This window comes from Myotis davidii, unplaced genomic scaffold (genome assembly GCF_000327345.1).
Source record: "Myotis davidii unplaced genomic scaffold, ASM32734v1 scaffold329, whole genome shotgun sequence".
Classification (NCBI taxonomy): Eukaryota; Metazoa; Chordata; class Mammalia; order Chiroptera; family Vespertilionidae; genus Myotis; species Myotis davidii.
In genome coordinates this window covers 2,221,641-2,232,822 of record NW_006300374.1, presented here as the reverse complement: position 1 = coordinate 2,232,822, position 11,182 = coordinate 2,221,641, and positions in this window count along the sequence as shown.

Genomic DNA, 11,182 nt, shown 5'->3' with positions numbered 1-11,182 from the left:
GACTTTTTCCTTTACCAGGTTAGGGAAGTTTCTACCATTACTTCTTCAAACACCTCTATTCCTTTCTTTATTTCTGCCTCTTCTGGCACACCTACTATTCTAATACTGTTACATTTCACATTGTCCCACAGCTCCCTTAAGCTGTCGTCCTATTTTTTAATTGTTTTTTCTTTTTGGTTCTATAATTGAGTGATATTTTCAACTCTGTCTTCTAATTCACTGATTCAATCCTCAGCTTCCCCCAATCTGCTGTGTATTCCTTTTCAGATAAATTTCTTATCTCTGCTTCATTTATCTCTTCAGGAGAATTCACTAGTTCTTTCATTTGGTGGTTTTTTCTTTGTTTCCTCATTTTGGTTGTCTGGGTTTGTGACTATGTTTTAGGTAAATCCTCTATACCTCTCAATCTCTAGTGCAGGACAGTGTTAAAGGCTGTTTCTGACTAATTGGATCAGGCAAAGACTCAAAGCCTCCATAGACCACCTCTGCTACAGACTACAGTAGGATTCCAGACTTGCATTGCCCCCAAGCAAATGTCCTCAGGTGTGGTGAGAGTTTTTTCAACAGGGTGGGCAGTTGCTTCTGCCTGGAGGCTAATTGTTACTTTTAATCTCTTAAGTGGTCTCAGGTCAAAGTGTTTTCCAATAGGGTGTATCGACTGTTTTCCCCCCCAGGCAATGCCGATGTCTATGTGGGAAAGATGTCCTCCACTGTGTGAGGGAATGACTCAGCCCAGGAAACTTGGGGTGTCTACCTTCTGAGTTCTATACCCTGAGTCTCCAGTCATGGGTTCTGCTCTCACAGCTCCAGTTCACTTCACCCTCGCTCTGCCAGAATACAAGGTGGGTGGCTCCACAGGGAATTTTGTGTGTTGGCTCTTTAAGACGGTGCCTGAACTTTCAGCTGCCACTCCCTGGCAAACAGCACCCCACTGCTTTTCACAGCTAGATGTTATGTGGGTACCCTCCTCAGTTTGGTGGTCTCTGCTGGGGAGCCCAGCTTCAGGATTACATCCCAGAATTCTCAGTCTGACTAATTGGATTAGATCCCAGAGTTCTAAGTGGCTCCCCCGACAGCTGAGATACCTCTTCAAGACTTCAGTTGCCATCTGTGGGTGTCCAGCCAGCCCTTTCGCGCCTCTGCCCCTCCTATCAGTCTCTATGCAGTCTCCACCTTTGGTCCTTGTGTATCAGGGTTCTCTCCTATGAGTTTCCCATTGGTTATTCAGGAAGCCTTTCCATATTTCAGTTGTAATTCCAGCTTGTTCCTGGGAGCATGTCCCTGCAGCATCCTCCTACTCTGCCACCATTTTTAATCCCTGTCCAAGTGTTTCTTAGGGAGATTTCATCTTTACTGAACTTCTTACACTAGGCTGATTGATGTTCTGAATTTACTTTTAAAACTATTAGTATTTTTATGTTAAAGTAATACAAGCCTAGTATTAAGGAATTCAGATGGTATTAACATAAAAGCCCTATTCTTTTGTCCTTTCCTTTTCCTATTCCCAGGTGCTATTACTAACAGTTTGATATGCATCTTTCCAGATACTTCTTATGCATATATAAGCATACAATTTTATGTACATAGTTATTAAAAATATACAAATATCAAATGTTAATATCCAGGTAGGAAAGAGATGGCACACCCAAATAGGGTTACTGAGGAGAGTTAATGAGATTTATAAAGACATGGCCTGAATTAAGGTCAACAGGATGGGCTAACAACAATGTGGCACTATTATGGGGTTGGCAAAAGTGGGTGAATAATAATAAGTAACACAAAAATAAACTGTTTTATGTACTCACAACTATAAACCTACTTTGCCTACTTCTGTATTACCTTCTAGGCCTGACAGAGGTGACTCTTAGGTATAAGAACATGGTCACCACTCAACTATAAGCCTCAGAGAAGAAAACCAAGGAAAGGGAAAAGGAATACACTTTCTTCCTTCTCCTGCCTTCTAATCTTCATGTCAAATTGCTCTTCCTCTTGAATTCTCTATCAGGGTGAAGGACTCCACCATGCACTTGACCGAGCAACTAAAAATCTTGGGCTTCATTCTGTATTCCTTCTCTCTCTTCATCCAATCAGTCAACAATTTCCGCTTCTTTAATAGCTCTAACATCCTTCTCCCCATCAATCTGCACTGCCTCTGTCCTAGTCCAAGCACTGATAATCTTTTAGTTGAACTATTAAACTAGTCTCCTAAATCGTCCCCTTGCTTCTAACATGCTGCATTCCTCAAAAATTATTCTTTCTTGCCCTAGCTGGTTTGGCTCAGTGGATAGAGCATCGGCCTGCAAACTGAAGGGCCCCGGGTTCAATTCCGGTCAAGGGCACATGCCCAGGTTGTGGTCTTGATACCTTTCAGCATTTCATATAATCCTGGTTTGGTGGTGATGAACTCCTTTAGCTTTTCCTTATCTGTGAAGCTCTTTATCTGACTTTCACTTCTGAATGATAGCTTTGCTGGATAAAGTAATCTTGGTTGTAGGTTCTTGGTATTCATCACTTTGAATATTTCTTGCCATTCCCTTCTGGCCTGCAAAGTTTCTGTTGAGAAATCAGCTGACAGTCGTATGGGTATTCCCTTGTAGGTAACTGAGTTTCTTTCTCTCGCTGCTTTTAAGATTCTCTCTCAGTCTTTTGCTCTTGGCATTTTAATTATGATGTGTCTTAGTGTGGTCCTCTTTGGATTCCTTTTGTTTGGGGTTCTCCGCGCTTCTTGGACCTGTAAGTCCATTTCTTTCACCAGGCGGGGGAAGTTTTCTGTCATTATTTCTTCAAATAGGTTTTCAGTGTCATGCTCTCTCTCATCTTCTGGCACCCCTATAATTCTGATGTTGGTACGCTTGAAGCTGTCCCAGAGGCTCCTTACACTATCCTCACATTTTTGGATTCTTTTTTCATTCCGCCCCTCCGGTTGGGGGTTTTTTGCTTCCTCGGATTTCATATCATTGACTTGTTTCTTGCGCTCCTCTGGTCTGCTGTCGGGAGTCTGTATAATATTCGTTATTTCAGTCCGTGTATGCTTAATTTCTAGTTGGTTCCCCATCATAGCATCGAGGGTCTCATTAGATTTCTCGAGGATCTCAGTAGCTTTATCAGTGGCTTCTAGACAGTTCTTGAGAGACCTTAAAAGTGTGGTTCTGAACTCTATATCTTCCATTGACAATTTTGTCCTGTTTCTTTGTCTCCGCATTTTGTTATGCTTTCTTGGTGCACCCCCTAGCGGTCTTTGTGCGCAGTCTTTTAGTTAAGCCTTGATTGTTGTAGCTACTACCAGGGGGGATTTGACCTCCAGGCCAAGTGGCTGTGAGAATCAGCTGTGTCTGCAGTGAGAGAACTACTGTCCTCTAGGGAGGGGCTAATCTAGCTTTGCCTGAGGCTTTCGGGCAAAAGCCTCTGTGCCGGGCTTGGGCGGGGCGGGTTGCACAGGATCAACAGGGAGGGCCGGAGAGAGAGAGCAGTTATGGCGGCTCTCAGTCCTGTCCCCAGGGGCTCTGCCTCTCTGAGTCCCAGCAACCGCTGCAAACCTCGGAGAGAAAGCTGCACTTGCTCTGACCGAAACCAGACAGTCCCGCTTCTCCCGTTTGAGTCTGTGCACCTACAGACTCGCCCGGATCTGAAGCTCAGAGTCTGCGACTCCCTCCCGATTGAAAACGCCCACCGCGCCCTCCGCCGCCAGCCCGCTCCGCGCACTCCGCACCTCAGAATTTGACTTCAGCACTGCGCCTCCTCTGAGTGTCCGTATGCGTTACTCTTTCCTCCTAGTTGTAGGACTTCCACTCAGCCAGCATTCCTGTCGTTCTGGGTGATGTCCATTCCGTCTTTTAGTTTCACTTTTGAAGTGGTTGTTCGAGGCAGCAAACTCTGGCGTTAACCTATGCCGCCATCTTGCTTCTCTCCCTCATCATTGATGTTTCTATCTCCCTCTTCTTTCCTTTCTGAAATCAATTTTAAAAAAATGTTGGTGTTCCTTGGTTCAGACCTATGTACTTACCTTACACTCTGTGCTTTCCCTGGGTGGACACCTCTGTTCTAAGGCTTTAATTATCAACAGGCTAACTCCGGTCCAGGCTCCCCTGCTAAGCTGTAGACCTGTATGTCCCGCTGTCCAGGAGACAACACCATAGATACCTCAAAGGTATCTCAAATTCAATGCATTCAAATTGGAACCATATCGTCTTCCCCTCTAAATCTCTCTGCTATTCCTTATCAGTTCATGGACACTTTCACTCAGTCACTCAAGTCAGAAATCTAAGTTCTTCTAGACTGCTGTCTTTCTTTCACACCCTCAGTTAAGTAATCATTAATTAGATTCTACCTCCTGAGAGTTTTTGAATCTCTATTACGTCACTAGTCCAGACATTTTCTTTTATCTCTTCTCTGACCAATGCTTTAACTTGCTCTCCTCAATCAATCCCATATTCCATTATACACAGATCTAATATTACCACTTTGGCTTACAATCCTTCAAAGTTAAACTTTATCAAAGGCCTCCAGGATCTGGTTGTTGCCAAATCCCTTCAGCCTCATTTCGATTCTCCTTATATTTGACAGTATAACCATATTGAAATTCAGTTTTAGGAGCCAAGATTTTGCTGCTCCTTATTCATGGAAAGCTCTTTCCCCTAATCACATCCCTCTTTCTCTAGCTAATTCCTATTCATTCTTCAGATCTCACCTTAAATTTTGCTTTGTCTTTTTCTTCCTTCAACAAGTACTTTTGAATACTATGTGTTTGACACTGGGTTAGCTATCCTCCTCACTCTTAAAAAAATGAAAGTGCCCCTTTTCAAGCAACAGGTTTGTATATGCTTATTGCTTTTAATTCCTGTCTTTAATAGACTAGCTCTCAGTTCAGGTTTGGCTCTTGTTATTTCTCTTCTCCATATACTTCAGATGTTTATGCATTTTGACTAGACGTGCCCCTGGCTATACGGTATTAAGTTATTGGTACTTTGTTTGTCCCTTGTCTGCATAAGTGTTAGGGATAAAAATACAAACCTGATAAGAATAAAAGGTTCCCATACTAGGATTATGGGGGTCAGGGAGAGAAAGAATCTGTAGTTTTGAACTAAAGGTGAGCTAATCTTTCCTCCTCTGAGCTTGTCAGGTCAGCATGTGGCCCCTTTTGTCCACAACAGATTATATAGATTTTTATCTAGAAATAATAAAATTTGCTATTTTAATGATTTTTAACAGTATAATTAATTGCCAATCTTTTTTTTTCGTTAAATATATTTTACTGATTTTTTACAGAGCGGAAAGGAGAGGGATAGAGAGTTGAGGGATAGAGAGAGAGAGAAACATCGATCTGCTGCCTCCTGCACACCCTCTACTGGAGATGTGTCCGCAACCAAGGTACATGCCCTTGACCAGAATCGAACCTGGGACCCTTGAGTCCACAGGCCGATGCTCTATCCACTGAGCCAAACTGGTTAGGGCTAAAAGATACTTTATTTACACAGAATTTAATGTTTAAATCTACATTTAAATGAACAGGAACAATGTTTATAAAATTTGATCGTATGTATGTACTGGTGCCCCAGAAGAACTACAATGTATTTCTTTAAAATTTTTATTGATTTTAGAGAGAGAGGAAGGGAGGGGGTAGAGAGATAGAAACATATCGGCCAGCCCCCACTGGAGATCGAGCCCACAACCTGGCATGCACCCTCACTGGGACTCCATCCAGCGACCTCTTGGCTCATGGGTTGATATTCAACCACTGAGCCACACCAACCAGGCAGAAGAACTACAATATTAAATTACTACATAGACACATTAATGATATACTATAGTTTATAAATTACAATAAAGAGTTGTCTGCTCTAGATGCCTAGCAAAATAAATATTAATTGTACCTATTCTAATTTTTTTTTAAATCCTCACCTGAGGATATTTTTCAAATTTATTTCTAGAGAGAGAGTGGAAGAGAGGCAGAAAAACATCAACATTAGAGACACACATTGATTGGTTGCCTCTGCCCCTACTGAGGTATGTGCCCTTGACCGGAAATCAAACCTGATACTTGTCGGTCCATGGGCCAACACTCTAACTACTGAGCAAAACCAGTCAGGGCTACCTATTCTAGTTTTTAATTACCTAGTTCTAGCATGTATAAATTAGATACATATATTACTATAATTCCCATACATATCTTTTCAAATACATATTCAACACACAAAGATAATCAGGCACGTAAGAGAACAATACTTCATAAGTAAAGACCAGGAGAAACAACAGACAATAGAAACACAAAAATCTTCAGATATTATTATTTTTTTAAAATATATTTTATTGATTTTTCACAGAGAGGAAGGGAGAGAGAGAGAGAGTTAGAAACATCGTTCAGCTGCCTCCTGCACATCTCCCACTGGGGATGCGCCCGCAACCCAGGTACATGCCCTTGACCGGAATCGAACCTGGGACCCTTCAGTTCGCAGGCTGATGCTCTATTCACTGAGCCAAACCGGTTTCAGTAAAAAAACTTCAGATATTATAATGGGCAACTCACATTATAAAACGATTATGTTTACTGGGGTCAAAGAACAGCCAAGTTTAAGAATTTCATCAAGGGACAAGAAACTATAAAAAATAACAGTGATTTGAAAAGAACCCAATAAACACCCAGCCAGTGTTGCTCAGTGGTTGAGCATCACCCTATTAACCAGGAGGTCACAATTCAATTCCCAGTCAGGGCTCAATCAACAGTAGGGAGCGTGCAGGAGGCAGCTGATCAATGATTCTCTCTCATCATTGATGTTCCTATCTCCCTCTCCCTTTCTCTCTGAAATCAATAAATATATTTTAAAAACTAATAACAATTCTAGAATTAAAACAAAGAATTCAATTGATGATTTAATACCAGTCCAGACACAGCTGAAAGGATATTAGTTTACAGACTCTAAAAGTTCAATGAATTTCAAGCACAATAAATAAAAATAAATCCACACCCAGATACATCACAGTAAATTGCAGAAAACCAAAGGCAAAAAGAACAAAATTGGGAAGCAGCAAACTATCTTCCAAAGAGTAACAGACAGCTGATTTCTTAGGGGGAATGGAAAGTAAAAGGCAGCAGGAAAGATAGAATCTATGTACCAAAAGAAAGTAACTTCCAACCTAGAATCCTATACCCAATAAAAATATTCACCTGGAATTAAGAAAGACAAAGAAAAGTTACAGGCAAGCACAAAAACATACAAGCAAAGTAGGCAAACTTCTGTAAAGAGCCAGATAGTAAATATTTTAGTCTTGCAGACCATGGTATTTGTTACAACCACTCAACTCTGCCTTTGTAGAGCAAAAGAAACCACAGACAATAGCAAATGAATGAGCCTGGCAGTATTCCAATGAAAGTATTCACAAAAATAGATAGTAGGCTAGATTTGGCCTGTGGACTATAGATTGCTGATTCCTGTCCTGAAGTTTAAACTTCAGACAAAATGGAAAGGCAGAGATTCCAGAAGGAATGAAGAGCAAAGAAAGTGGTAAATAAACATCAATTATATGAAACTTGGTTTAAAAAAAAGAAACATAGAACTAAAGAGCATATAACAAGTTAAATGTAGCTGGTTTTCTAGGTTCCTTGTGTTATCTATCTGTGGAAAGGTATTGATGAAATTAGTCATTGATACATTAAAGGTGTCTGTCATAACTGCCAGAGTAACCATTAAAAGAATAAAAACGGCCCTAGCTGGTTTGGCTCAGTGGATAGAACGTTGGTCTGTGGACTGAAGGGTCCTGGGTTTGATTCCCATCAAGGGCACATGCCCAGGTTTTGGTCTTGATCCCCAGTAGGGGGCGTGCAGAAGGCAGCCAATCAATGATTCTCTCTCATTGATGTTTCTATCTCTCCCCTCTCCCTTCCTCTCTGAAATCAAAAATATATTTTAAAAAACCCAAAAGAATAAAAACGGAATAAAACTTCTAAATTACCAGAAGAGGAAACAATGGAATGACTAAAAGGCAAGCAAGAAAAGAGAAAAATTAAACATAAAACATTCAGACAACTAGACAAAATAAGAGCTTTAAACCCAAAATATGACTAATTACATGAATATAAATGATTAAATGCTTCAATTAAGACAGGAATATCATATTAAAAATGAATAAAACTAGATGATGTTCATAAGAGATGTAAATAACCAGAAAAGTAGAAAGACAAAGTTAAGACTAAAATCTCTTCACTAACATAATTATTCAATATTTTAGTGTTAGTTCCCTCCTGAGCATATCTATATATATAAAAGTCTAAGTGACCGAGTGACCGGTTGACCTGTCGCTATGATGCGTACTGACCACCATGGGGCAGAAGCTCAATACAGGAGCTGGCCCCGGTGGTCAGTGTACTCCCACAGCAGGAGTCTGCTCAGCCAACAGGTGCCAGATGCAGGGCTCACCGCTGCTGTGGAAGTGCAAGCCTCTCCTGATCAATTGGGACTCACTGGGCTGGGATGAGTGGGAGTGGAGGCAGGAGGGGCAGGTGGCATTGGACTGCTGGCTTCTGCCTGATCCCCAGCCTGTCCTGCAGGGATTGGGCCGAAACCAGCAGTCCGACATCCCTCAAGGGGTCCAGGATTGCAAGAGGGCACAGGCCAGCCTGAGAGACCCTGCCCCCCACACACAAATCCATGCACCGGGCCTCTAGTAACGTATATAATAGCATCCCTATTATGTATAAGGATATTAATTTGAACATTTTTCTTTTATTGTAAATAGTTTTCAAAGGATGACAGTCCTAGTACTTGGAGTTGTTTGAATTTTGAGTTACCTAAATAACTGAATAGAAAAACTATTTTGTCAGTTACTGAAGGCAATGTGATTCTAAAATTTTTATTGGCCCAGTATGCATTTAAAAGGATCCAGGGACTATGATTGCTATTTCATGTTAAATTTTTTGTTGTTGTTAATCCTCACCCACGGACATTTTCCCATTGATTTTTAGAGAGAGTGGAAGGGAGCGGGAGAAACAGACACATCGATGTGAGAGAGACTGGTTGCCTCTCGCATGTGCCCAACTGGACTGGTGATCAAGCAGGCAACTGAGGAATGTGCCCTTGATGGGAATCGAACCCACGACCCTATCCACTGAGCTAAACCGGCTAGGGCAGCCGTGGGCAAACTACCGCCCACAGGCCGGATCCGGCCCGTTTGAAATGAATAAAACTAAAAAAAAAAAAAAAAAAAGACCGTACCCTTTTATGTAATGATGTTTACTTTGAATTTATATTAGTTCACACAAACACTCCATCCATGCTTTTGTTCCGGCCCTCCGGTCCAGTTTAAGACCTCATTGTGGCCCTCGAGTCAAAAAGTTTGCCCACCCCTGGGCCAGGGCTATTTCATATTAATTTTTTGTTGATCATGCTAATAAAGCTTAAGCTCCATTTGAAATTGTAATGAAACAACAAATTTTACCGTTCCTTTTCAAAGTATCTAGAAGTACTTATGTCTCATTTTAAGGGATTATTTTATAAACGAAAGTTAAAGCATCAGGGAAAGGCTTTGGGCTGGTCATTTTCTGTTAGCTCATTTAGTCCTCACAGCAGTGCTCTAAAGTATCTACAGGGTGTCCTAAAAAACGTATACACACTTGGAATGATTATAGAGTAAGTGTTTATAACCATACAGTTTGTTTTCTAAATTTAAAAGAATTACAGAGATGAATTAATTTTGTCAGTGCGTGTTTCCAAACTGATGACCATTCTGTTCTAAACATTGACAATAACAGGAAGCAATGGAATCACAAACATCAAGAATAATTCACTCCAGTATTTGTGTGCCCTCAATTCCTGTTTCGGTTTTGTACCAGATCTTTTATGTATCCCCATAAAAACAGTGCAGTGGCACATTAGGATACATTTTCTTTGTTTAAAGCTTAGTCTGGCTTCACCCATTATTTCAAAACAGTTAAATGTGAAAAGGAGTGAAAATTAAGTGAATTATCAGCTGTTAGTGTATATATGCTATATTTTTAGGGGACAGCCTGTATTTCCATTAAACATGAGGTTAAGAAATAAGTTGCTCTAAGTCCCACCACCGGTTTCAATCCACGGTGATGGGAAGCTATGAACCCACAGGCTTTCTTTTCCGTTGCTGCTGATACAATAAAAAGACAGGCCTTATTCTTCCAATTTCTCTCTCAGGCAGGAAAAATTTTCTCTGCAAGATCACCTCTTCTCAGAATACCGCTTCATCTCTATAGTTCCTAATTTAGGCGAACAGCTTCCTGCTGTTAAGCAATGACCGAGCCGAAATGGGTTCCATCTCCTATTTCCTAGTGTATTAATTTCAGGTGGTATTTCCTTAATTTGACTTATCCCAGTTCGGGGTGGGGGTGGGGGTGCTTAAAAGTCTCTATGAAGGAAAACGACTCAGATGTCAAACCTCCAGGGCGCCTGTGGCAGGGGGTCGGCAGCGTGAGAAAAGGTTTAGTCTACGATTCCGGGCGGGCCCCCCGAAAAGGGGTTAATGGATCAGTAAATACTCCTCGGGAAGGCGCCCGTATGAGCTATTGAGACTGCTAACCTCCGTCGAACCGACCCGCCAGGCCTCCACTCACTCTGGACTCGGGCTAACCCTCTGACATTTGATTTGGGTCTGGGTCGCCAGCCGAACTTGCGGCGCTTCCCGGTTCCGATCTGCAGCCGGGAGCGTGAGATTTGGCGCCTTAGGCGAACGCAACCCGAGGGTCTGGGGAAAAGCACCGGAGTCTCGCGATATCTGGGCGGAAGGGGCGGGAGAACTGGCGTGTACGCGCACGAGAGCCGTTAGGGCGGAACCCCTCCTGGGCGGGGCGGGCGGAGCAAATACAGTTGGACGCCGGTTGGTGGAGACCCGCAGAAAACGACTGAGCGCGAGCAGCGTGCGCGCTCACGTCGCAGCGACGGCGGTGGCGAGCGGCGTCAGAGCTCGAAGGGGGGGTTGACGGCTGCTGGCGGGTGGCGGTGTTGAAGGCGAGAGCTTGCTTAGCCCTTATCGCTTCTGTCTCAGGACTTGGACAGAGATTGAGGGGACAAGGGTCATTTGCGTGGGGCTCTGTCTTCCGCGTGCGCGTGGTCGTCAGGAGCGCAGCCCGGACTCCGCTGTAAATCCTCCGGCTCCTTTCCCGCACGCCTCGAGGTGGCGGCGGCGGCGGCGGCAACCAGAGAGCGTCTCACCTTCCCTCAGC